Raw genomic sequence first — 25,804 nt, forward strand, 5'->3', positions numbered from 1 at the left:
CGTGCTTGACCGACTATTGTTTAGATTGCGTCACGGAATGCACAATGTTGAAATGTGGCCAATGTCCTCCAAATAGGAAGACAGACTTTTAAGAGCCTGGATCTGCCAAGAAGGGCAACTCCGTTGTCCTAGAATAGACTTCAGAGTTACCCCCCCTGGTTCTAGACGCTCAATGGGCATCGCCTCCAGGAGGCGATGGCTCAGGGACGTACTCATGGGAGCAGATCAAATTGGAGAGCATGTGCGCTGACACAGCGCCGCCGTGCAGAAACAAAGCTGTGTAACCATCTATAAAGTCTAGTGAAACCTAGTGTAAACCATAGAGTTTCATACTAATATACACTAGAGGGAAATCTGGCGCCACTGTCTAGGGGAGCCGCACTCCAGCGAGCGTTCCGTCATGAACCGGGCAGGCACGTTCCACTTGTCCTTGGCATGGCTCATGAACAGGCTGGAAAGTTGCCCCTGGCTGCAAAAATGCAACAATATTGCTGCAGAGGGTTAATCGAATTTGTTTTATTATTATACAATTAAACCTCCAGAAAGATGTATTTGTCAGGGAATATTTAGAAGCTTCATGCAAGATGAACAAAAAAATTGGGCCCATCTCCCCACGAGGGGGGACTCGAGTAAATGCGTCGCGTAGGGGGTGGGTGTATTGCGTTAACGTTAGTGTTTGGGGGGTGGTGGTGGGGTGGTAGTGAATGTGTTAACTATTATTGCTTATTACTATTAATTATTATTACTTTCGTGATTTTGCGACTCGAGTCTTCCCTCGTGGGGAGATGGGCCCAATTTTTCTTTTTTTTTGTGACGCAAGAAGTGAAGGCAAGGAGTAGGTTGTTGTAAGTTGTTATTAATTTATTTGTTGCTGTTGTCGTTGTATTGGACGCTGAGAACGACGGCTTCGTGGTCGCTAAAGTGTACTGTTAAGGGGTCTTTAAGCAGTGGTCGTGCGTTGCAGCAACTGGTGAAGACGAGATCGATGCAACTGCTGCCGTGTATCAGCAGCTTCTTGACGTAGTTTGAATGAGTCAAGGATATAAGGCGCGTTCGTACCGTTTGATTCTGTGTCGCTTTTGTGGCGCAGTGGGAAGAGCACCATGTACCTCGCGTTCCGCCCACAGTGTCGTGGGATCGAAACCAGGCGCCGATAACTATTATTTTTTTATATACAGTGTAGGGGGAGGGGTGCGGACCTGTTGTTGAGAGCGAGGAGGGTAGCGTGATGCGGGAGAGGAGGAGTGGGGGAGAGGGCGCACCTGCGCGCTGAGCTGTTGCGGACGGACGGCGGACACTACATGTGAGTTAAAGAAATGCTCTGCATTTAAAACAAAACGATGTTACCAGTTTTTATTGATTTTGGCTTAAAGACGAAGTAAAAGACATGTGGCTAACCAAGCCAAGGAGGCAAGGAACGTCGCTAGCTGCAATGGCGTCGCGCTCGGCGGCCCGCGAATGCGGCGCCAGATTTCCCTCTAGTATATATTAGTACGAAACTCTATGGTGTAAACCCGGTGTTGAAGCAACCCCGATATTAGCCCTTTGCATTTGGTTGCGTAGTAGCTATGCTTTTCGGAACGCTAAAGGAAAGATGAGTGCATGGCACAAACACAAGGAGTCAGGGCGAAACAGGATCTGAAGCGATGCGGACGTGATTTCCCAATGAGTACTAATTAGGTAGCCATCGTTTTATGCTACGGGCGTGTATTCGGCCGCTTCCCTGTGCTACTCTCTCTGTTACTGGGCTGCACCGCAGCGCTTCTAGCCAAGTTAATGTCCGGACAATTGGGAAGGCCGAATTTGCGCACCATTGTAACATGAAAGTAGTTCATGTTAAAATAACTTTATTACGCGCCTCTTGTGATATTTCCCGTAGCTGGCGCTTAGCGCAAAACAGAGAAATTGGACACAGACGTTCTCGGTGAGCTCTACTCATTGGGAAATCACGTCCACTATAGATCATATCATTTCTAACCTAGAACTTGAAAAAGTTGATGCCGGTGTTATACAAGAAAATGTAACTGACCACTTCCCTATTCATATAACGGTGAACATTGATCGTTGGCAGTCAACGAAAAATACAGGACTTAATTTGCGGAGGTGGGACTACGCAAAAACGAAACAGCACCTGCAGGAAAAAGACTTCACCGCAACTTACGATAGCGACGTCGACAAGGCTTATAACAATTTTTTCGCAACGTTAGAATCAAGCTGCGTAAAGAGGCAATTCACTTCTCGAAGAGCAGAGTACTTCACAAACCCAATCTGCCCCTGGATGACTGACTCTATTCTAAAAGTTATCAGGAACAAAGAGCACTGGTGTAACAAAATGAAGCAACACAAGAATAACGCTTATTAAAAAGAGCAATACAGCCGGTAAAACGCTTGTCTATAACAGCGATTTCAACTTCAACCAGCTACATCCGAAAACTGCCGAAACATACTCATTCCAAACATGTCGGAGGCAAAAGCGAAGGGCTAAGACTTCAGAATTCCGCAGTAGTTTTATTCAAATCCCGCTCCGGCGGGGCAGGATAGGGCTGAGAGTACGAACGCTGTGTTATAGACAAGCCTTTTACCGGCTGTACAGGACTGTGCGCAATTTATCACTTGCGCTTATGCGCAAGCGTAAAAAAACAATACTATAGTAACCTGATTCTAAAAGCAAACGGGAACTCGAAAGAGATCTGGCGAATAATTAACTATATCACGAAAAAGCAACAACCTTGTATTAAATTGCCCGATTCAGACATTTTAGGCTGTGACACTTCACGTCTACTTGAGATGTTTAACGAATTTTTCATCAATGTCGGGAACCAGTTTTCATCGAATAATAATGACGGAGAGCATAACCCAATTTTACCCGCTCCAATTCGAAATAGTTTTGCTTTCGAAGAAATTACAACGGAGGAAATTATACAAATAACAAAACAGATGCCAGGAAATAAAGCAGTCGGCTTTAGTGAAATTACAGTGCATGTACTAAAAGAAAATATTGATATATTATGCCATCCTTTAAAAAGAATTTTTAGCCAATCCTTTATAACAGGAACTTACCCGGAAGCACTTAAAACTGGGAGGGTAACACCAATATTTAAAGCAGATGACCCGAATAACATCACAAATTACCGTCCCATAACAATATTGTCATGCATAAACATCCTGCTTGAAAAATTAATAGCTAAGAGAATGATAAGTTATATTCAAAAATATACTATTTTGAACCAAAATCAACACGGGTTTCGCAAAAATTATTCTACAGCAACGGCCGTGCACTCAGTCACAGAAGTAATTTACAATGCCCTTAACAACAATAAATTCGCTTTAGGCATATTTGTAGATATAAAAAAAGCATTTGACTCTGTAAATCATGAAATTCTCCTCACTAAGTTAGAACGCTATGGGTTTCGAGGGCCAGCCATAAAATGTTTCCGAAGCTACTTAACTAATCGCCAACAATTTGTGCAGATAGCTCTAAACAAATCGTCAGTGAAACAAGTAACCAATGGAGTACCACAGGGCTCTGTTTTAGGACCAATACTCTTTTCCCTCTTCATTAATGATTACCCTAATTCCCTCTATAAAGCGCAAGCCGTCTTATATGCAGACGACACCGCTCTCATTATTACACATCCGTCACTTACTGAAATTCAGTCACTCGGGAATAACGAACTACAGAATACACTTAATTGGTTCAATGCGAACAAGCTCTTGTTAAATATTACAAAAACAAAATTTATTTTGTTCTCCTCGAACCGTAAAAAAGGGCCGAAAGTGTGTTCCTTAAAAATTGGAGGGATAAAAATCGACCAGGTCGACCAGTACAAATATTTGGGAATAACTCTAGACTCTTCACTTCATTGGGCACCACATATAGAAGAATTAAGCCGCAAACTAGCTTACGGATGTTACGCGCTAATTAATGCAAGAAAACATTTTAACAAAGACACCTTACGTATAATCTATTTTAGTGTTTTTCATTGTCACTTAACCTATTGTATAGAGTCATGGGGATTCACCTATGTATCATATCTAGCACACATAAACATTCTTCAAAAAAGAGCCTTAAGAATCATGGCATAAGCTTCAAGGACTTCACCCTCCGCACCAATTTTTGACGAACTTAGCATAATGCCTTTTAACCTAGTTCGTGACTATAAAACGGCCCTTCTTGTTAACAGAGTTCTGACTCTGAATACACCTTACCCGTCATCAGTTTTTTTATTGCCTCTGCGGGATACGCGACATGCGTGCCATAACAACCTCAATTTGCCAAAAGTGTATAATGTATATGGCCGTCGTCTAATATCTTTTATTGGGTCCAAAGTATGGAACCAGTTACCTTTGGATATTAGGTGTGTGCCAAATTTTGCACTATCATTAAAGAAATATCTTTTGTCCGAGTGTTATACTTCTCCTAACCCATAGAGTATTATTTGTTTGTAATTCTAAGCAATCCTGTTTTTATTATTGTTTGTTATCTGAGTTATCCTGAAGGGATTATGTACCAACACCATTTTGTAATGGGTCCGCACTAGCCTTGTCGGCTAAGGACCCAGATGCGTCATTCAAAGTTTTGTTATGCATCTTTTCTTGGAATAAAGCATAAAAACATATTGTAAGCATACTGGGAAGGCAGCTCCCTCTGCCCTTGGCGTAACATGGCGACGAGCAAACCTTTAGCACTCAACACTGAAACTCGGGCTGTTTGGTGACAATTCGTGACTGTCACTTGAGCGCACACAAAACGAGGACTGAACAAAAAATACACGAAGACCAGCGCAGCTGGTCTCCGTGTCTTCGTGTATTTTTCGTTCAGTCCCCGTTTTTTTGTGCGCTCAAGCTACAGTCATGTCTTTAGCACACGCACAGAAGTCTGGGATCCCTGCGAGAACATATTTAAACGAAAGCAACAGCTTTCGTTTAAATATGGGCGGATGGAGAAACAGACCGACACGTTTTCAGGACAAGATCCTTCAAATGGTATTCCGAGGGCAATAATAAATAAGGGCCCACGTGTTGTCGCTGGTTCCAAATCATTCCACAACCACCGTAAGTCCAGTACATGCGGAACGACCCTCACGCGTCGTACAGCTGTGTTAGAAGGAAGGACTCATGGTGGATCGAATTAATATTGAGCCTTACGCTGCATACATAATGTGCCACATAGGTACTGTTGCACCACGGTAGGTACGATTACACAACGCTGCAGAACAACGACAAAGAAAAAAGGCACAGGCATTCCGCAGTTGCTGCTATCCGATATGACGAACTTGAGCTTCCACGTTCCCCATTCCCTCCTGCCTCTAACGTACGTGACCCAGGCACAGTTGATGAAACTGGTGAAAAGAAACGACCGACCACAGCTGCGGCGTGTGAGTACAGAGAAAAAGTCTCCCAACCTCTCGCGCTTGAAACAAAAGTCGGAAATGACGGGAGAGGGGGAATGGGAGCGCTATAAGGGCGACGCTTGTGCAACAATCTTAAAGATTGTTCGAGACGAGCGCATCGTGGGCAAGAAAACGAGGGCCTGGACGAAACGGCCGCCGCGGTGCGCTAGTCGAAACGACCCGAACGATCGCAATAACGGGAACAATAGGGCCGCTTTTCTAACTTTCATTCCTCAGTGCGGCCCCATTGCTTTGATCTGCGCGTATTTCCCCGGCTCTAATTCAACGCCAATGGGCACGCTGAAATAGCTGCTCTGCTTTTGTTACACACCGGCTATTTCGCTTCTTACATTTTCTCCCCCTACCAGCGAGTGTGTGCGTGCGCGTAGGAGGGATGGAGCAGAATGAGCGGGGGCCGTTTGTAACATCTTGCGGTCGCCGCAACATGGGTCCCAGCGATTTCATATGGCGCAATAAAGTTTTTTTCTTATACGCTGAGACCAGTTTTTCTAAGGGCCAGAAATAAATAAGAAAGCAACATCGAAAGCGTTGTACAATCAATAAAGCCTGTTTTTTTTTTTCTTTAATTTCTTTTCCTGACTACCTAGGCAAGCTATGCCGGAGGGCACAGGGTTTGGGTGTTCAATGCCGCAATAGCGGCATTGAACGCGTCTAGGCAGAATGAATTCAGCTGAATGAATTCTAGAATACAGTTTCTAGGCACAATGAATGCAACGCGCCAGCGAAAGTATATTTCATACGTCCTCGTTAATTAGTTCTGCTAGTCTAACTGTACTGTGTATTTGCATTGTGAGCTTCGGTTTCATCTAGACTCTCCTTTTACATGCTGTTTTATTTCCTGCCTTGTATTGATGTGGGCAGGTGGGCAAACGCATAGTGGTATCGAAACAATTTTTTTTTCGGAAACTTTTATTTATCTTTGGTCTGTTTATCAGAAACGCGAGGAAACGTAGATTAGTAGTGAAGAAGGCTATTTACCTGCGAAAAAATCGCAGGACAGCATGGCAATAGCGCTTGCCGCAGTGGCTCGGGAGATAAGGCATTGATAAGCATGGTGTTCCGTATTCACATTTCCGTTTGCGGTGCCTTTTTTTTTTTCTTCTAGATGTTGAAATGAAAATGTCCGCGTGTATGGGATACCGACGCACGTAAAAGACTCCCAGGTGTCGGCGTACTTCTAGCTTCGTAGATTGAAACCTTAGCTGCACCTTTTGAACACGCTCACAGTAGTGTGTATATAAGACGCAAATTCCTCATTGCATTGCTTGTTTTTTGTCAGCAATATTTTGTCCGAGACATGTCATCCCAGGAACGCTCACGTAAGTCGCACACAGGGTTATTCATTGTATCGTACCAAAAGCGAAGAAATCAGACACGAACGAAACGTGACTGTAAGCATATTCACCTGAAGACAGAAATAATGAAACGTCTTGTCATCAAACTCAAAAAATGGTGAGGTTCAGCTACACGAACAAGAATCGGAAGTTGCATTTCCAAGGTACTCTGCACGAAAAACGCTGTTTACCTATGTGGATGAAGATCTTCAAAGATGTCCATTCAGCTTCATATTGAATGCAGATTGGAGCATTTTTACAGGTCCAATTTCTATAGCGTCAACAAGTTTAGATGTTTGACAACACCCGTTAAAAACCTACTGCCTAATAACGTATGATACACAATTGGTCGCGTATCGATAATTTGAACATAAACGCTGCCATCTGCTGTATCGCAACTGCCAAAAGTTGGGTGGGGAAGGAGTGGCCTTCCTTTCTGCAAATCCACTGATGACTATTCGACGGGATTAACAGAGGAATGGTTCAAAGAAAAAAGGTTGAGAGCGACCAAGACACGGGAAAAAAGAGGCACCTGCCAGTTGCTGATAACGCGACTACCTACTAGCTCCGGTGGTTGGATGTCACAATGTTGCAACCGCTATCGATTCTGTCATAGGCGGAATTAATGATCCTTCTTCACGCGAGTAAGCGCCAAATTTACGTTTAGCGAGTGAGAAATGCGTGTTCGATTCAACGCGCATGCTTGAGGAGATAGGGATTATAGGCACAACCACGAGTAGTCCGAAGACTTTCAATCTAAAGGTCCTTATGTAAGCTATAGAGATCTCTTGACTGCGGCAAAATAATGCGTCTTTAGTTTTGTCATTCTAGATGCGGGCTGTCGTCGCTGTTGTTTAAAGCCCTTGTTAAAGGAATACCTCTCAAAGAGGAGAAGAAAAGCGGGTTGTAGCGAGGGAACACAGTTCGGAACAGGAAACTGTTGGAGTGTCTCGATAAAGGCAACAACGTTTTGCGTGCACAGTGACTGACTCGCTCTGTTCGCTTTGTGGAAGGGAAGACAGTTGGGAGCACACCCTTTGTTCGAAGCACCGGTAGCGTTTGATCGGACAAGGCCATTTCACTAATGGAAAGCTGCTCCGTGCGTCGACACAAATCAAGCCGCGCCCACACGCGCACTCCGTCTCCCGTAATGTCCGTCGACGCTGTCGAGAGCATAGAAGAAAAAAAAAACCAACAGTGACCTGCACTTTGGACCACATAGAAATGAGAGAAACTTGTACGGTGAAACATTTAAAATTCAACGCGAAGAACGGGAATGAAAATGAGCAAAGGAAAGGAGATGAGAACTACAATAAATAAATCACGCGAGCAATACAAAAAATTGACAAAAGCCAGTGAGATAACGTAGCGATGCATCGAAAACCGTCTCAATAATGCGCGCAGTAATGAGAAGAATGAGAAGAGCAGGACCGAAGTGAGCTCCCAGTGGCGTCGCATTGCAGGTCCGCCGCTGCGCGGCATTTAAAGAGGCCGGCAGTAAACGAGGATAATGAAGACACCGATGACGGCAGAGAGAGAGCACGGCAGGGGCGCCGTCTATGCAATGTCCCAGCGTTCCGTTCAAATTACGGCACCGATAAGGGGGGCGGCTACTCAGTAACGCAGCCGGCGGGTCCTTTTGGCCGCGCTGCTTCTCCCCAGCGATTGCTGCGCGCGGGCCTATCTTAATGAAGCGCCCCTTTAAAGAAGACGCGGTGCGGTTGGGATCAGAAGCGACGTCAAGAAGGTCGCCAGAAGACGACGTCTTCGCCGGGCCACGAACGAGGAGAAATAAAGACATCCGTGTGCAGAAAACTGAGTGCCGCGCGCCCGCACCGCAGGAGAAGGTATGTCGTCCGCCAGCCCGAGTACGTCAGGCCTTATCAGCCCAAAATTTCGCCCCCTCCCAACTCCCGCTCATTCCGGGAGAATCTCTTTTTTTCTTCGCTCCCATTTGCCGACTTCCTTTCTCACCCTATTACAAGCCGCCCGCTGGCTGGCGACTCTTTGCTGCCGCACAGCCCTTCTTTTCCCCCTCCGTATCCTTCCTCTCAGGGCAATCCGATTTTGTTTTCCTTCCGTCCTTGCCCGCGCTCTTCTTCTCATTCGGCTGTGTTCTCAGATTCTGCCTTGCCCCCAGGTTTCTTTCCTCTTCGTCCCCTTCTTTTCTTTCTTCGGGCAGGCTGTGTGCAGGCGAGCCGTTGGGCCAACCTTAGAGGCGAGCCCCAGGCGATAGTGACTCGGAAAGCTGCGGTTGAAGAAGACTGATGGCCCAGTTTATCTGCCTTCGCGTGCGTTTTGCCTTCCAGTTGGTTTCGCATACGCTTGACTCCTTTGCGCGGTGCTTGGTTTGAGCTGTCTTTTCTTCGCCCTCATTTTTTACTACAGTTTTTACAACATCATTGTTGTTGTTTTTTTCCTTCTGTGTTTGCGTAACTGAGAAGTGCAGGGGCTCCAGTGGAAGTTTAAGCTGGATCAAGTTTCTTTTTCCTTGTTCTCAGGCTACCCCCTCTGCCTGCTGTTTTTAGGTTTGTTTTCGAGTGTGCTTTGCCGGAGGCGAGGTTTAGCGGGAAGATGGAGCTGCAGTAACTGAGACTGGGAACTTCTTGGGGTGGGGGGTCCTGGCTCTGATTGCCCGCTGATCTATTTGACCTAGCCGTGCCCGTTTCGGTTACCTTGTGTGCTTTTCAGGAAACATGTGCCACAATCCGAGTGTTACTATCTTGCAAATACTATCCTCGCAGCTCTTTATTCATTCCGAAGCTAAAACGGAATATTGGAATTCCCGGCGGACGATCTGCCAAATGACGGGAGCTTTAGGGCATGCATAAAGTAAATGCTTGTTTAGTCTCTGGTTAGTGATTTTCAATTAATTAGATGCGACGCTCAGAGCATCTCTTGTCGGCGGCGCTGTCCTTCCTGCGTGCGTCCGTTGTTGTCCGCGTGCGTCCGTTGTTGTCCGCAGCCACTCTCCCCCTCTCCTCTCTCGCGAGGGGCATTGGATTGGATTCGATTGGCTTGGCTTGGCTTGGCTTGGCTTGACTTGGATTGGATTTGGATTGGATTGGATTGGATTAAAGTGGATCGTGTTGGATTGTGTTGCGTCATAGCCACGGCACTCTCTCTCCGCGGTCTCCTCTCCTTCGGGCGCGCTGCGCATATAACCGGTGTGCCGCTCTCCGGCGGCTTTTCGGTCGACGGTTGCTCTCCGCTTGCGCTTGAACCCCCTCAGCGTCGCGTCACACCAGGGTTCCCGCGAGGGGAGGTGGGCGTAATTTTTGTTTTAAATAACCCATGAGTGCATTAAACTGTTCTCGAAGCCGAGAGTTCTTTGTTGTTTGTTTCTTTATCTCGCTGTCAATTCTGGCACGACATCGTATACGAGCAATAATCGACTTGAGTGCTAATTTTCTGTGAAAGTACAACGCGGTTCTGCTAAACTGATTTATTAGTATGCGAAGGATAATACCAGACACGATGATACATGAGATGCTTCGAGGTATCAGCGTTAATAGAAAATAAACCGAGGTATAGAACAGAAATAGAATAGAAATCGAGGTAGCGGATGGAAGGAATAAAGGTAGAGGAAAGGCAGGAGTGTCAACCACGCTGCGGCCTAGTTTGCTATCTTGCACGTGAGGAAAGGGAACACTGGGGAAAATAAGATGAAAACAGTAAAAGAAGGGGAAGATAAAGACAGAGCGTAAAGTGGTGTGGCCAGCGTGGCGTTAATAGAAAAGTCAGCAGGTTGATTTGTAGGCTGAAATAAAGCTGCTTTGTTTACAAGCAGTCAAAGTTCAAGTTGCCATGTAGGACATTTTTGCACGTTGATTTCACCGCGTCAAGATACCGGATATGGTAATTTCAACCCGTGCTTGTTGTTCTACAAATAAAAAGCTTTATTGTGGTACACGGCAATGCTGGTTTAAACTGTGTTCATTCTCTGAAGGGATACAATTTAAATGCGCATTTCAACTGGGAGGAACGGGAAACAGGCAAAAATGGTTGAAATTCTAATTTTACGCTGGTAGCGCCAAACAAGTCAGCGTGTTTCGAGCGAACGATCAAATGATTCGCTCTAGCTCAACGTATACACCACGTGCGGGTATTGTGGTGCGATGGTGCCCGCTGCCTACGCTCAACGCTGGGTTTCTACCCCAGAATTCTACGTCGGCAGTGCGCATTCGTTGTATGCCATTCTTTTCAATGGCACATGTAGCCAACTGTTCATGATTCGAGAGTGCTTGGCGAATGCCCCCTTGCCCATACTAATCCTACTTCATATTTCGTTGTCGCAGTAGGTATCATCACTGACAAGTTATCTAATGTAGTATAATCATCAACGTTTTCAAACACTTCCTTACATAATCTGTGGTGAAGCTTTTTGCATGTCTCTTTAACCTTACTTTGGATTTCCTCTTATTAATCTTTAATCCCGCGATAGATCTTCGTGGGCGTAGGTACTTAAGCGGATTATGCAAGTGTTTTCCAGATTCACCGAACAGCCCAGTTCTAAATTTCTACAATATTCTACATTTATGCGTATCTCTGAATATTCCCAATTAGGCCTCCAAAGCACCCCTTCCGGGAAGCTGGAACTCATGTTGACGAGATAGTGTCTATCTCACGGCCATTTTTGACCGGCAATATTGCATCGTTTATTTTCCTGTATCAACCTTCTAAAACATCTTCTCTCCCTTTACTATGCATGGAAACAACTGTTTGAAGTTGCCCGCGCCGAAAAGTGGTCACAGGTCTATGAACGACAACACTCCAATTTCTGCATCCACTGGAGCGGACGGCATTCACCTAGAGCTCTGTTTTATCGATCCGCGTGTATTGTGGCTCCGAATAAAACTAGGACAAAAGGTGTCTTTCGGGCCCACTGAAAGGCAAGCGCAAACCCAAACGCGAAAGATGGAGAGAAGAGAAGGCGCCAGAAGGAGAACTGACAGCGGGTGAAATGGCAGCAGGGAGCAGAAAGCGTCGACAGCTAGAATGCCATCTGGCGTCCGACTAGTCATCTCCGGCCTCGATTCTTCAAAATGATGGCAGCGGGAAACAAGCGTCAAACGAATCACGCCTTCGTGCGGGCCCGTCTTTTTCGTTTTCTTCCGCATCCCTTCCTTCTCTTTCGCCGCACTCCTACTGCTCTCTTTCCATCTCCGCAGAGCTACGCCTCATCTAATTCTCTCTTTGCTTTTCCCGAGCAGAAACCTTTAAGACGGGAGGGTGATAGGAGAGCGGCACTGAAGACGCAGCTAGCTTGCAGCTTGCTTCCAGAGGAGGCAGCAGGGAGGACGGAGACGAAAGGGTGCACAAGGGGGGCCTCGCAGCGAAAGCGAGGCCGAAATTGGCGAGGAGGAGTAGTGTTCTGGGCGCGGCTGGGGCACTCGTCCCCGTAGCCTCGCAGCTAACATCCCGTCGGAGAGCGGGCCGTTTGAAATGACAACCGGGCCTCCCGTGCTGCCACGGCGCTGGGGTTTACAGAGAGGCCCTTTCTCGGCGGACGTCGCAAGGACACGCCGATGGAAAGATGAGCAGGTTGTCATGCTGCCTTGTCTTGCCGCTTCGCGATTCTTCGTTGCTTTTGCGCACTCTAACCGCTGACGTGGTGGTTGTTGTTTGATTCCTTTTCTTCCCTCTTTGTTTCTTTGGGGATGCCATTGTCGTCGACTTTCTTTTTTGCTGGCTGAGTCCTTTAGTTTCCCGACGGCAGTGACGCGAAAGCTCGTGTCGCGTGCACGATATGTTTTTCTTGTGGGGCTGTTCCTTTGCGGAGTGACGGGAGTGTGTTGAGCTAAACGAGGGATTTTTTCCTGTTTGCGTCTTGTGCTGTATTTTTTATTTTTGGAGGACCACGTATCTGTTCTGGGGTGTGTTTGTGTGGGCTGTGCTTTTGTACAATCACCGCACTAACCTGGCTATTTTTATTTTTTTGTGGTGCTGATAAAGGGTACGTCCTGTATTTTTTTGGCTTCGTATTGGATATGGGCATTTTAATACGATTGCCTTCATTACGAATGTCGCAATGGAGGGTTAATTACCACGTAATAGGAGGAGTGGCTAGGAAAGCTTTGTTTAAAGCAAAAACACATTCTTGTACTCTTGTCTCTCTCAAAGAATCAAGATGTTTTTTTTTTTGCTGCTGCAGCATTTGATTGAAGAACCTTTAGCGCTAAAGCGATACCACCTGTAACTGATCCTTGATACCTGCGGAAGCAATACAACTTTTACATGTCAAAAGATCTAAAAGTAGCCGGAGCGACGTTTATTTTTAACTACATTGCACGAATCCTCGTGATGTCACTTTTCTTGTTTACACAGCCAGTGCCGTTGATTTAGTGCGAGCTCTTTACATATGCAAACCAAACAGATTGGTAAAATCTAGTGTGTCAAAACACCGAACTGTGTGACGCCGCTTATACGCGTGGCACTTGCGCACAATGTTGAGGTATTTAATGAGAGTACAGAAACGCTGACGAGCAGGACGCAGGGAAATTCGTGAAAGATGACGCACAGTGCACTCCAGGGCTTCACACGTTTTAAAGAGGCCCCGTGCGTGAAAAGTTTCCAAGGTACCGATATCACTTAACAAAAGAATGTACGGGGCCAGCCAATCAGATGTCAACTTTAGATAGCCTTTGTATTTGGCTCAAGCGACATTCCCCGTCCTTAAAGAAGCAGAGTCGGCACTTCATTAATTTATGCAAAGCATTAATTTATTGTTATTGGCTGCCACCTAAACCTAAAGTAACCTAAAACATTCTGAACCACCCCTATTTGCGAAAGAAATGTGTACAATTGATTTAGAACACTTATAGATAAAACCCTCTTAACTTAAGAAATTTATCATTGCGTGAGCTCAAACCCAGATCATCACTCTTGCAACCAGAGACTGCACTTCAAACGTGGGTCAAAAGAATGCCACTATAGTGTTGAGAGCGATCCAGTAGACGGTGCTCTGTGCTTATAAGAACCAGTTCTATACCATTTAGGAAACTGCTCATTGTTATACTCCAAAAAGATCACGCGAAATTTAAATGAGAATGCAGCAACCGCTAAAGCACTACGCAGACCGTATCACCACAAACATTACCTGACTTTGAGGAGTACACTGCAACCCGAGCAGCCATTCTCATCATCTTCAGGGGATGCCACACGACCTTATTGTGACACCGTATACGCCAAAGCAAGATAAGCAAAAAGAAAGCTCAATTTCGGCTGAAACCGGAGCTTCGCTACCTCCCGCCTTTAAAGGGTGGTCTTGTGACGTCGCCCAAAATAATCTCCGAATGGGGCCTGCTACTGCGGCACCGCCAACCTTCGATGTCGCCAAAAACGAGCGTTTTATTTCTCGAAACTGGGCCGCTTCACCGGTGCATTCTCTCTATAGAAGTTTGCGAGAGCTTCAGAAACGTGAGCGACGATAAAGCCAGCGCCAAGTAGTAAAACACTGAAAATAGTCCGGCAACTACTGCGTGGTCTCTTTCTCGCGCGCTCTCTTTTCCTCTGGCTCGTACGTTTTTTTGCGTTTTCACGTTTTTATTCTCAACGCGAGTTTTCGTAATGCGAACTCAAACACGCACGGTAAGAAAAAAAAAAAAAACTTGACATCGGCGCAGCCAACGATGGCGTCAACGGAAAGTTTACAAGCAGTGCACGCACGAATGGCGTGGTAATGAAGAGGGGAAAACGTGGCTCGTAAAAGCGACCCTGCGAAATTACGCATCCAACAAGAAGCCAAGCCAAGCCGCTCCCAACGCAACGATCGGTCTGCGCGGTAACGACTTTCTTCAAAATCACAACGACATCTCCCTTATTTCCCGCCTATATTTCCGTTTCTTTCCTCGTGCTTGCTCGGTTCACTAGGAGAGCAGAACAAAGCCTTCGGCATTGCAGTTGCCTGGCTGGCCAATAAAACTAAGCGAGAAAGTAAAATGTTGGCACCTTTACAACAAACACAGACTTCAAATCACTCACACAGACGATTAGTTTTAGATTCGCTTTTACGTTTTCCGTATTTGCTTCGCCCCCCCCCCCTTTCCAGGGTAAAAACTGTCCGGCGACGCAGCTCCGTCCCATTTTATGAACTCCGCCATCGATTTCGACTCGCCGCCTCCAACGTGCCCACGTGCGCCGTGCTTTCTAGACCCATCTTTGACATGGCGCAATAACAGTAACAGGTCTAGAAAACAGCCTCGATAAAATCACGTGGTCTGAAAACAAAAAAAAGAAAAAGCGGCAGCCTTGAGGGAAAGGTACACAAAAGGACCGCTGCTAAGAGAAGGAAGAACGAAAAGGTAAACGGCGAAGAAACGGAACTGCCTTTGTTCTTATCTTTTTCCTCGCACCGGTCTTCACCGCCAAACGCACATCAGGCACGGAAGCCCACCGTGAAAGAGTGCCGGGCGTCTTTCGTGGCCCCCTTCCTCTTCACTGCTGATTCTTTTTTTTTTTTTTTTAGATTCTGGCGTGTCTACTTTTGTAGCAGCGCATCCGAACTTCTGCGGAGCATTCTAATTTCCTTTTCTTCTTACTTCCTCCGTGTAATGCGACTTCTTTTTTTCTTGTGTGCGGCGGACGCCCCCCACCATCGAAGTAAAGGTCGCCGAAAGTGCGTCGGTAAAAGCGCCGCCCTAAGAGCCGGGCGGGCCGACGACACGCTCCCTTCCACTTCTTCAGTTTAGTCTTAGTGCATTTTGGGTGTCCTGCAAGCCAGGTTTATACTGAACACCGCCTCCACCGTGTCTCGACTCCAATAAAAATAATGATAAACGAGACAGAATAACTCAAACGTTCTGGCGACTTCATTGCTGTGGGTCCTCTTTACCTCTTTTATTTCAATTCCACAAAAACGGCACAGCACAATGCTGTACTCGACGAAAGTCTGCGGTTACTTTTTAAAGGGCAGAAATAGTCCGCAAACAGTGACCGGAAGATACAGTCAGCACGTAAACCAATTGTAACGTTTCAAACCCGAGCGCTTGCCACTCCCGTCCCTGAATGTGTTACGTCGTTTGGCAGACGCCAATCTAACCAATGTGAAGAGAAAGAGGGGAGAGAAGTTGTAAAAAAGAAGAGTAGAGTATCAGCTGATGTATTTATTCAATCATGCTAACGGCTACTGTTAACGTGGAATAAAAGAAATCGGTATAATAGTGCTCAAACTGTGGATGCAGTGATGCGTACTTCAGCTGTGAGGCACGCCTAATAGTGGACGGTTGGGTATCTATCTAAGCCACGTGACGTAATTAGGGGCGCTGCAATCTCGCACGCAGACGAGCATTTTTGTTGTCGCCTGCATGAGGTTATACCACGGCTCTGCCAGAGATGTGCGCGTATGCCCAGTAGAAGTGTACCAGTGCTGTGTAGGAGAAGTTTTTTGCGCTTGATCTACCCTCCCCCCCCCCCCCCCCACACACACACACACTGCTCTCTCCGCATGCGCCATAAATCTTGCAACAAAGCAGTATTTCTTGAGTTATACCCAACCTGCCAAATAACCAACGCTCGCTGGCAAGCCACAGCCACTTCATTATTTCCGCATCTGGACGAAACCCCAGTTGGCGAAAGGAATACTGATTAATACTTAGTCTTCCATTTCATCATTGTTTCATTTTGTTGAAGCACAAAACCTACTGCGAATAGAAGAAACCTTCCAACCCGCTGCGATGATTGAGTGGATAACGTGACGGGCTTCTGATCACGAGCTCGCGAGTTCGGCACGCGACCGTGCCGGCTGTTTTAATGTTGTAGTGAAAAAATCCGAGAGCAACTAAGCACTTCTTATGGGTTGTGAATGCAAAAGCATGAATGTCATGCTGAAATCCAGGAGGCCGTGTTTCGCTTCGTGTTGTCCAAGGGTTTGCAATCTCGTTGCTGGAGATCTTTTTCTTTGCGATTCACCTTAACGCTTTCGAATGGCTTCGATCTGCTTCCTACGCGTTGCGGCGCTGGTCGTTCATGCCGCTGTGTAATGGGAGAATTGACGATGGGAATTTCATGGATTGTATTTCCTATCCCTCCATCTGCGGTATAGTCGGCTGCACGCTGCCTGACATGTGAACGTGGAGGAACGTGAGTAGAATACGTGCACGCCAGCCACGGCGATTTCGCATTCTGGAGAAGCAGTCGCGTTAGGTGCGACAAGTCTGCCTGACGAAGTCATTCGCGCCAAGGGACGAACAAACAAAAGCGAAGAAAAAGACGCAAACACGATGTACAGTACAAAAAAAAAAAAAAAAAACTAAACGCAGTCCTACCCGGTGTGAAATCTGCTGAAATAGCGGAGCTGTGGTTCTCTTGTGTCAGCCCGAACGTCAATGGGCGCTCACCCGAGAAAGGCAGCGCTGTCGCTGTGCAAATTCTATGGTCTGCGCAAAGGAATCGGCAGCTAAACAGCAGCGGCGGGAAGCTCCCTCCCCTACTGGGAGGGAGGGGAAGGAACCCGCCCTTGCGATGACACTGCGCCCTCTATAGGGGGGCCTGAGAACAGGTTTCTGCGAGGCCACTGGCGGATCTGGGCACCTGCTCCTACCCATGCGTGAAGCATGACCTTCAGCCGAATCCCAAAAGGGCTCGCTTGTCAGTTATTGATTGATTGTAGGGTTTAAGGCGCCGACGCAACGCAGGCGATGAGGCGCGCCGTAGTGGAGGGCTCCGGGTTAATTTTCATCACCTGGGGTACCGTGCGCCGAAATCTCGTACACACGGGCGTTCTTGCTTCCGCTCGGCTGTTAAAAGTGTATGATAATCACTGGGCTTTTGCTTTATAAGCATGTTAGGCAATTTAAAAGCCAACTTAACTCAAAATTTCAATCCCTTGAAAGCGTTATTTCCGTATAGTTTGCCCAAAAAGACGGAAAGATACAAAGTATGACAGCTGAATTACGTGTACCCACGGCGCGAACGGCCATCAAAAATTGGAGATTTTGAAACCGAAATTGAGGAGAGAGCGGCCATTACGACCAGGCTGAAGTGACGTCCCAACCGGCGAGCGAGTGACCTTGGCTAGAGCAAACCTGCGCGCAACACTTCGCCCTCGCAGCAGCCATACGAGAAGTGCGCCCAGCAGAGCTCGATTGGTTTTCCTGGCTGGCCGGAGGAAAAAGCACCCGTCCGGCTTCAATGTACTTCCGCTTGACCCCTGTTTGTGCGATCCGCCTGCAGATGCAGCGTCGCCTGTGACGGATCTAATTTAAACGTTTCTAACTAATTAACAACGCATTTAACAAGGCTAGCAGTCTTGTGCCCGTTGGTTTGGTGGTACATACCGTAGATTTAAATCAAATTTGGCCAAGGTAAAATTTAAGTGGAGTTTGCCCTTAAGTACCCGAGAAATTTTTCTCTTCTTTTTTGCGGATGTTTAGCATCTTCTTATGGGATTCGGCAACCACTTTTTACAGCAGACCGCGGCAGAGGAGGCGGGTGGTGTTCGCGGGTCGTACGCACCGAGTGGAAGCGGGCCGGCGCGGTGTCGTGCGAAGCGCGCCACGCCGGACGCTGGTCAGCGACGACGCATGTGGGCCAGAGTGCGGAGCGGGCTCCCGCCCGCCGGAGCAGCCTCCTCCCAGGGGGAGCTCCTCCTCCCTCCGACGCCTGTGCCACCCTCCTGCGAGCAAAATGCAAAGGGCGAGCAAAACTCATCACCCAGGCCTCCTCATCCCGGCCACCGTGTTTACAACGGCACTTCACAAGGATGGCACTCATACTCGCTGTTTTTTTTTTTCCTGGATAAAATTCAGGTTAACACGTATGAAGATAATTCAGGTGACGTTCGTCACATTATGGCGCCGTGCAAAGCGGCGAAAGTCATTTCGCTGATTAGCTCTCAAGAGGCTATAATTTGCAAAAAGGATTTTTTTACGGCGCTCGCTCAATCCAGCTTGCACCTTGGGTTTCTTCTTTGTTTCGTGCAAGCCCAAGCGTTCGAGTCTTAAAATTATTATAATGAAGGAGCTCATAAGCAGGAAAACTTAAGGGAATTGGCCCTTACCGCTGCAGATTTATCAATGCAGTGAGCACGCTTCCCCACCAAGCCTTTACCTACCTCGGTATTTTTAGTTTAGTGCTCGCGTCAGAAACAGATGGTGCGAGTGAGACGTTATGCCGAACGCAAAGCTTTACTGTTGAAGGCGTTCACAGGTACCAAGAATTTGACGCGCAATGAGTTTGACGTCGCATGTCAGACACCTGCAGCCTAACATATAATGAGTTCGACATTGTTTTAAACGTTGTTAGTACGCAGGTATATGACGGCATGGCGTTACGCTTGGCGTTAGGGCTTCGTGATGGTAGCCGTAACAACGGTGGTAGCAAGTGATTGATTGATTGATTGATTGATTGATTGATTGATTGATTGATTGATTGATTGATTGATTGATTGATTGATTGATTGATTGATTGATTGATTGATTGATTGTAGGGCGGTGTTAGCAAGTGCACGCTGTTGTATTTTGGACAACGCTTCTCCAGGTATTTCTCGCTTCCCGCAACACCCAACACTACTCACGCAGTGTTAAATACCCAGAGTGAAGCATATACCCGCAGAGGCGTCTTTTTCTTTTTTTCGAAAGCTTTCCGCGGGAGTTTATTTCTTGTGAATACTAAAATGATCACAATGATGCCGACAGCTTTTACAGTAGTGTAGGATTACAAAACAAACATGACTCAGACATAGTCCAACAACCATCAGAGCGTTGTTTACCGCACATTTTTTGTTTCCTTTACGGATACCTGAAGCGTTTTCCCAAATGAGGAACCTCGGTTCTTAAGTACACCACGAAAAAGCTCAAGCTGCTGCCTTGAACAGTAGTGTTTAGGCGAAGAAGAAACATCTACACACAAAAAACAACATTGTATGCTGTGCTAATGCCGAAACAAAAAAAAAACTCTTCTTTTGTGTTGAAACGTACGCCTCGAAAAACCTATAGACGCACCATCATGCGGTCTTGTACGAAGCTTATATCCTCCATCTTTCGTAACTATTTGCTCACCATTGCCTCCAGCGAATCAATAAACCATTTGTATTGCTAGAAGATGTTTTCTGAATTGGAAGGTTCTTTTGCAAATGAGTGTTGTGGGGAGTATAAGTTGCGCTGTTTGGATTTTCTTTTCAAAGTGTGTTTTTACCATAGAAATTTCTAGATTTGCTTATGGCGATACTCTCGAAGTTTCTGCGTCTTGAGTTTATTGAACAACAAATGACAAGTTTTTGTTTAAGGCTGAGAGTATATCGCATTTATTTGATTTGCAAATGGCTGCAATACGGGCGCAAGGCAGCAACATCTGCTTCTTAGCGTAATTGTCTTGTAGAAAGTGATACTAAATGTCCTGTGGTACATGCGCACTCTGCCCAAATACTGAAATACTCAAATATGATTCACACAGTGGATTAAAGTATGCCACAATGGGTCTAGCGTACGTGCGTACATGCGTGCGTGCATGCGTGCGTGCGTGCGTGCATGCGTGCGTGCGTGCGTGCATGCGGACATGCTCTCTTGCGTGCTTGCATGCTTGCATGTGTACATGTGTACGTGCATACATGCATACATGCATACGTACGTATATACGCACATACATACATACATAAACAATCATGCCACTATTACCACTGCTACCATTAGGAAAATGTTAAACGGTGTTCGGAAAGTTTGCGGACCTAGGACCATTAATTTTTCGTACAAACGGCAGCCTGCCAACGCACGATCGCGTTTCTAGAATGCATTAATAGCTTAACCGCCACTTGCACAAAAGCCATGGTTTTTTGGCTGCGACGGTCAAGAGAAAACCTCTGGTTCGTGAACTTTTGCTCATCACTCTAAGCAGGTGTATGCAGATTTGCAAATAAATGTTCGTAACCTCTGACATTCGGTGCGCAAGCAACGAAAATTAACATTACCAAAATTACCAAATGAATGCCCCTAAACCGGACATATTGCGTAGCTCATTAAAACGTGCTGTTGGGCTAATTAATACATACTTAATGGGAGGCTCAGCGCAAAGAAGACGAGGGCGGTGGCAGACGAAACAGGCGCCACTAACAAGTGTTAGTTGTTAGTAGCGCCTGCCTCGTCTTCCGTCGTCCTCGTCTGCTTTGCGCTGAGTCTCCCTCTAAATATTGCGCAGCATTTTAATACGCTTCCCAAGCAGATGAAAACTAAAACCGAAGAAAAACTTTTGTTGTTTCTATAATGTCTTTGACACTTTCCTCCCTGGAATGGCTTTGAAAGACGTCTTCCTCACTACAGTGGCGTAGCACGGGGAATTATGGGGTGGGCAAAATGAACCATCTCAGATAACCCCTTAACTTTTTTGAGAAAGACACTTGCAAGATTCGCCACTCATTACCAAGTGATGACGCCTCTGTGGCACCTGCCAATCGTGTGCGTCGAAGAGAACTGTTCTGAAAGCGAGCGCGAAGAGAAATCTGGATTGCATTCTTGGAGAAATGAAGGCCAGATATGGCTTGGTGTGTTCGACTGGGCTTTTTCTCCTACTGCTGAAGAAATTATTTCCCGCGAGGCGCACACCTCGACCTAAGTGTTTGTTTTGCTCGTCGTGAACGAACCACGAAAGAGCGCCTATCTGTTCACGCTCCGCTACAGCGACAAGCCCCGGAACAACGAAATTCCCCGTGCCACTGGTTTAAGTCCTCCCTATCTATTGCGGCTAATGCGGTGGAGACGAATCCTTCAGATGTTGTTTACTGTGATGTGCCAGGCCAGTCTTCTGAGGAAATTCAATTGCAGCCGGCGCCAGCCACAGACCGCTGTTGAACTGAGGTTCAGTAAAGCTTGATGTCGGGCTAGTTGATGTAACATGGCCTTGAAGGCAAGTTGCGCTTTTTAGGATCACAGAGACGGACACGGAAAAAACAAATGTACGCTTTCCCGAGAAGACGTCTTCTCGTGAAAGAGTACGTTTCTTTCCCGCGTCCGTCTCTGTGATCATAACAAGCGCCACTTGCCTTGAAGGTGCTTTTGGAAGCACCGTTCGTAATTTCTTTATATGTGAGTGCCGGAGTTCGAATACAAAGACGAGCGGCGTACCCTCCCCGAGCCACACCGCACCCTGACCAGGGAGCAATAAACAATACTCAGGCGCATCCAGGCGGGGTCACTAGCCCACCCCGTCCTGTTGCATACATTTTACCCTGAACACGAGGGGGACCGCTGCCCATTCTGTATAACAAACAGCGGCACGCTCGCACACATACTGGCGGAGTGCACTGAACTCAAAGCCCCTATACCCCCCCCCCCCCCCCACCCTCCCTCCACCCCCCCTACCCCACTCCACGAGCGACGGGAGACCTTGCGGTCCAGCCCCGCCCTGCCGACCCAGCTCGCGCTGACGGCCAGGGGCCAGGAGCTGCTGGCCCAATACGGTTCCCGCGACCTGGGAACCGCTCCGTCTGGCGTCTGAAAACGCCTCGAGCTCAAATAAAGTTACCACTACTACTACTACTTGGAAGCACCGGGCGGTGTGGCAGTGTTGTACACGTCAAATCAGACCACTGCCGAAAAAATCTGAGGAAAGCTCGTGCTGATACAAAGGTCCTTCCGTTTATGCGTGGTTGATAGAAGCCACTTGAACACCTTCAAAAAAAATAAAAATAAAAATTAATTACATTGTTATCGAGTCCCGCCTTATATGGTAGCATTTAATTTTTTTTTTGAAGTGTCAACTTGGGCTCCGAAAACGTTGGTATACGCCACATAGACGCCTTGATTGATTGATTGATTGATTGATTGATTGATTGATTGATTGATTGATTGATTGATTGATTGATTGATTGATTGATTGATTGATTGATTGATTGATTGATTGATTGTAGGGTTTAACGCGCCGACACAACGCAGGTTATGAGGCGCGCCGTAGTGGAGGGCTGCGGATTAATTTTGACCACCTGGGGATCTTTAACTGGCGCCGAAATCTCGTACACATGGGCGTTTTCGCTTTTCGCCTCCATCAGAAAAGCGGCCGCCGCGGCCTCGAATCGAACTAGCATCCTTGGGCTCAGCAGCACAACGCCTTAGTCACTGAGCCACCGCGGCGGGTACATAGACGCCTTGATTGGGGATGTCCGCTTAACATTGTTGATCACTTGTTTGTCTACTGGACGCATGTTTACCCCGCAGACGTCACCATTTTTTACTAAGGGTTGGACGAACATTTAAACATCTGCGGTCGGCTGAGTTCCTTTTCGACAGAAGCGTTGCATAAGTGCTTTTGCGTTCACATCACACCGAATTTCAGATATAAATGTTGGCGCACCGAAGTTAAGCGCGGAGTTTTAGGCGGGTCATAAACGTCGAGATCCGGGTTAGTCCAAACAGGTTGGTTTCTTCGTTACAAACGTCACGCCTGTACATAAGTTTAGTTAAGAATTGTGATCAAATGCTTAAGAAGTCTCCAAATACACGATATAAAAAATTAAACTTCGCTTATTTCCCTAATGAACGCAGGTCAAAGCTGATAACCGTGCTAAAAATGCCCCCTGAAAGGCTCAAAGGAAATATAAGGTACAGCAGAATAAGAGCCCCTTAAAATGCCCTGCTATAGTTTCATGTTTGGTGCGGTGAAAAACATGTTCAGAGGATAAAGTCTTAACGTCTATCTCTATATGCTCCCAGAAACGAGTTCGAAAGTTTTGTCCTCGCTGCAGGCTCTGCATGACCAGCGACAATGGACGCGATTTTTTTACTTCATACGATTTACTGTTAGTACGTGACACGCGCGAAGTGCACCGAAGCTTAGTGCGATAATTGTAATGGATGCTGTGATCCGCTGACTTGTAAAGCGTTCAAGCAGCGGGGAGCACTGTCTACCTAATGCTTCCATTTAGAACCCTCTTGACCCCATTTCTTCAGGGGCTGATGTTTTTCGCACGAAATCGTTTACTTGGACAGTACTTACGATAACACCATTTAACGCGTTTATCCTAGCACAGCAACAATATAACAACGAGATCAGGCCGACAAGGAGAGGCACGTACCACACCGGTTTATTAAGCTCTCCCTGGGAATACGCTTAGAGCCCAGGCCCGGTTGATATTTCTCATTGTTCTTTTCGTTCGTCCACTTGCATTTCGGCTATGTGCAGATGCGTACTATACGGGAAGCAATGTAGCGCTTTTTCCGGGTGAATATATCGCTCATACATTCACATGCAAGCGTAACTAAAATGAGAAGAATCAACGTATAAAAAAGCTGCATGCGCTAAGCAGTTCGAGTGTCCTCACGTACTGTCGGAGACAGGAATCGCTATACTACGGTTATTGCAGACTTAATGGTTTTTTTTTCTTACATTTGAGTTTCTCATATTAAGTGCTGCGTTACTTATTAGCTCTTCGAAAACTAATAAACATGGGATTACAGTCTACAGGCTTGTGCCGACGCTAGTTTTGGTGCCAACCACAGTGGAATTCAAGTTAATTGAGTTTTTTTTACAGTACAAATGTCGTCAAAAGTAGCTGGAAGAAGGGAGCACCAAGTTAAGGAATAATTTACACTTGTTGATACCTAGAAGCCATTACAAGCTCGATGGCGTCTCTCCAGTGTTAGAGGCATAGAGCTTCATGCTAATTTATACTAGAGAGAAATGTGGCGCTGCAGTCGCGGTTGTCGTGGGCGCCGCCATTGCAGCTAGCCGCGTTCATGGGTTACTTCGCTTGGTTAGCCACAAGACTTTGTTTTTGTCTTGCAGCCAAAACCAACAAAAGTGGTAACATCTTTGCCTTGTTCATCTTGCATGAAGCTTCCAAATAATCCCTGACAAATAAATCTTTTTGGGGCTTATATTTTATAATAATAAAACAAATTTTATTAATCGTCTACAGTAATATTGTTGCTTTTTGGCGGCCAGAGGCAACTTTCGAGCGTGTTTATGAGCCATGCCAAGGACAAGTGGAACGTGCCTGCTTGGTACATGACAGAACGCTCGCTGAAGCGCTGCTCGCCTAGACAGTGGCGCCAGATTTCCCTCTAGTATATATTACTATGAAAATCAATGGTTAGAGGGTCTGCCCAAAGCACGACACGACACGAGGCGGGAGACAAAACCCAACTGACTGACGAATTCCCATAGTCACCTACGGGCTGTTTATTATTGGCAATTCCTGTATATACGCGCCTGCCCTTGAAACGATCAGACGTACTGTCAGCGGAAAAAATAGAGCCAGCGGAAAACAATGGCACGAATCAGAGAACCGTACGTTTGTTGGAAGGGGATGTTTTACGTTTTAAGTATTTACCTAAAACAGTTGCCCCTTGTATGGCTTCCAACATTATTTCGGTAACAGTAGCTGCGGGATTCGCACATTTAGGCATGCGTTAGAGGTCTTCATGCGGTGACCATTCCCCAGCAATACGCTACTGTGGCGACACAGATAGTCCAAATGTAACTACGGGGTGTAAAATGCCGATCCGTTGCAGAATTCGCATTCGAGAGCCAAAGTGTGTTAATCGCAATTTGAAAACGATGCTTGTTTGCCTCCCTCAAGGTTTATCAGATATATCAGCAGTGTATGACCACGTAAAGGTATGTCACTTCTGCTCTAGTGCACCCACTTAGAACAAATTATAAGCGTCACATTATTCATACTTCTGAAGAAATTTTACTACTGTATTTTTCTCCCCTTGCACTGCCATAAAGACGTCCTCGGGGATGCTCACCGAAACATCATCACAGGAAAAGAGGTCAAATGGCGCTACTCTTTTGCCGAAATTGAGAAGATTCTGCATCCTAACGTGGCGGCAACCTTTACAGGGGTGGCATCTCGGATTTATAAAACTTCAGTTGAGCATATAAGCCTATGGCTGTTTTTGCTTTTGTCCGTTAGAGTTCCAGGGGAAGATAAGCTGGCATGAAAATGAAATCACGAAGTAAACTGAGAAGGTACAAACACGCCGCCTGCTTTTGCAGTTGTCATAAGGCTTTTCTCAGCCTGTTGCAAAGCCCAGTATTTCACCGTAATTCCCTTCAACTTTCCCGAAGAGTACGAATCTTGAGTTCCGAGTGATGCGACTTGGGGCATGCATTGCTTTCACTATA

At 46.5% G+C, this 25,804-nt stretch overlaps 1 protein-coding gene across 7 annotated transcripts in view; it reads right to left on the reverse strand.

The window, feature by feature from the left end:
- The window catches only part of Gluclalpha (glycine receptor alpha 1), a 364,471-nt gene that overhangs the window by 260,267 nt on the left and 78,400 nt on the right, over nucleotides 1–25,804 (reverse strand). For all 7 annotated transcript variants that reach the window (XM_077706301.1, XM_077706300.1, XM_077706299.1 and 4 more), the window contains exon 2: nucleotides 18,203–18,362. The gene's annotated coding sequence lies outside the window, so the exon portion shown is untranslated. The remainder of the gene's footprint in view (nucleotides 1–18,202; nucleotides 18,363–25,804) is intronic.

This window comes from Haemaphysalis longicornis, unplaced genomic scaffold (assembly GCF_048455015.1).
Source record: "Haemaphysalis longicornis isolate Haplotype H1 unplaced genomic scaffold, Haemaphysalis longicornis Haplotype H1 scaffold_4, whole genome shotgun sequence".
Classification (NCBI taxonomy): domain Eukaryota; kingdom Metazoa; phylum Arthropoda; class Arachnida; order Ixodida; family Ixodidae; genus Haemaphysalis; species Haemaphysalis longicornis.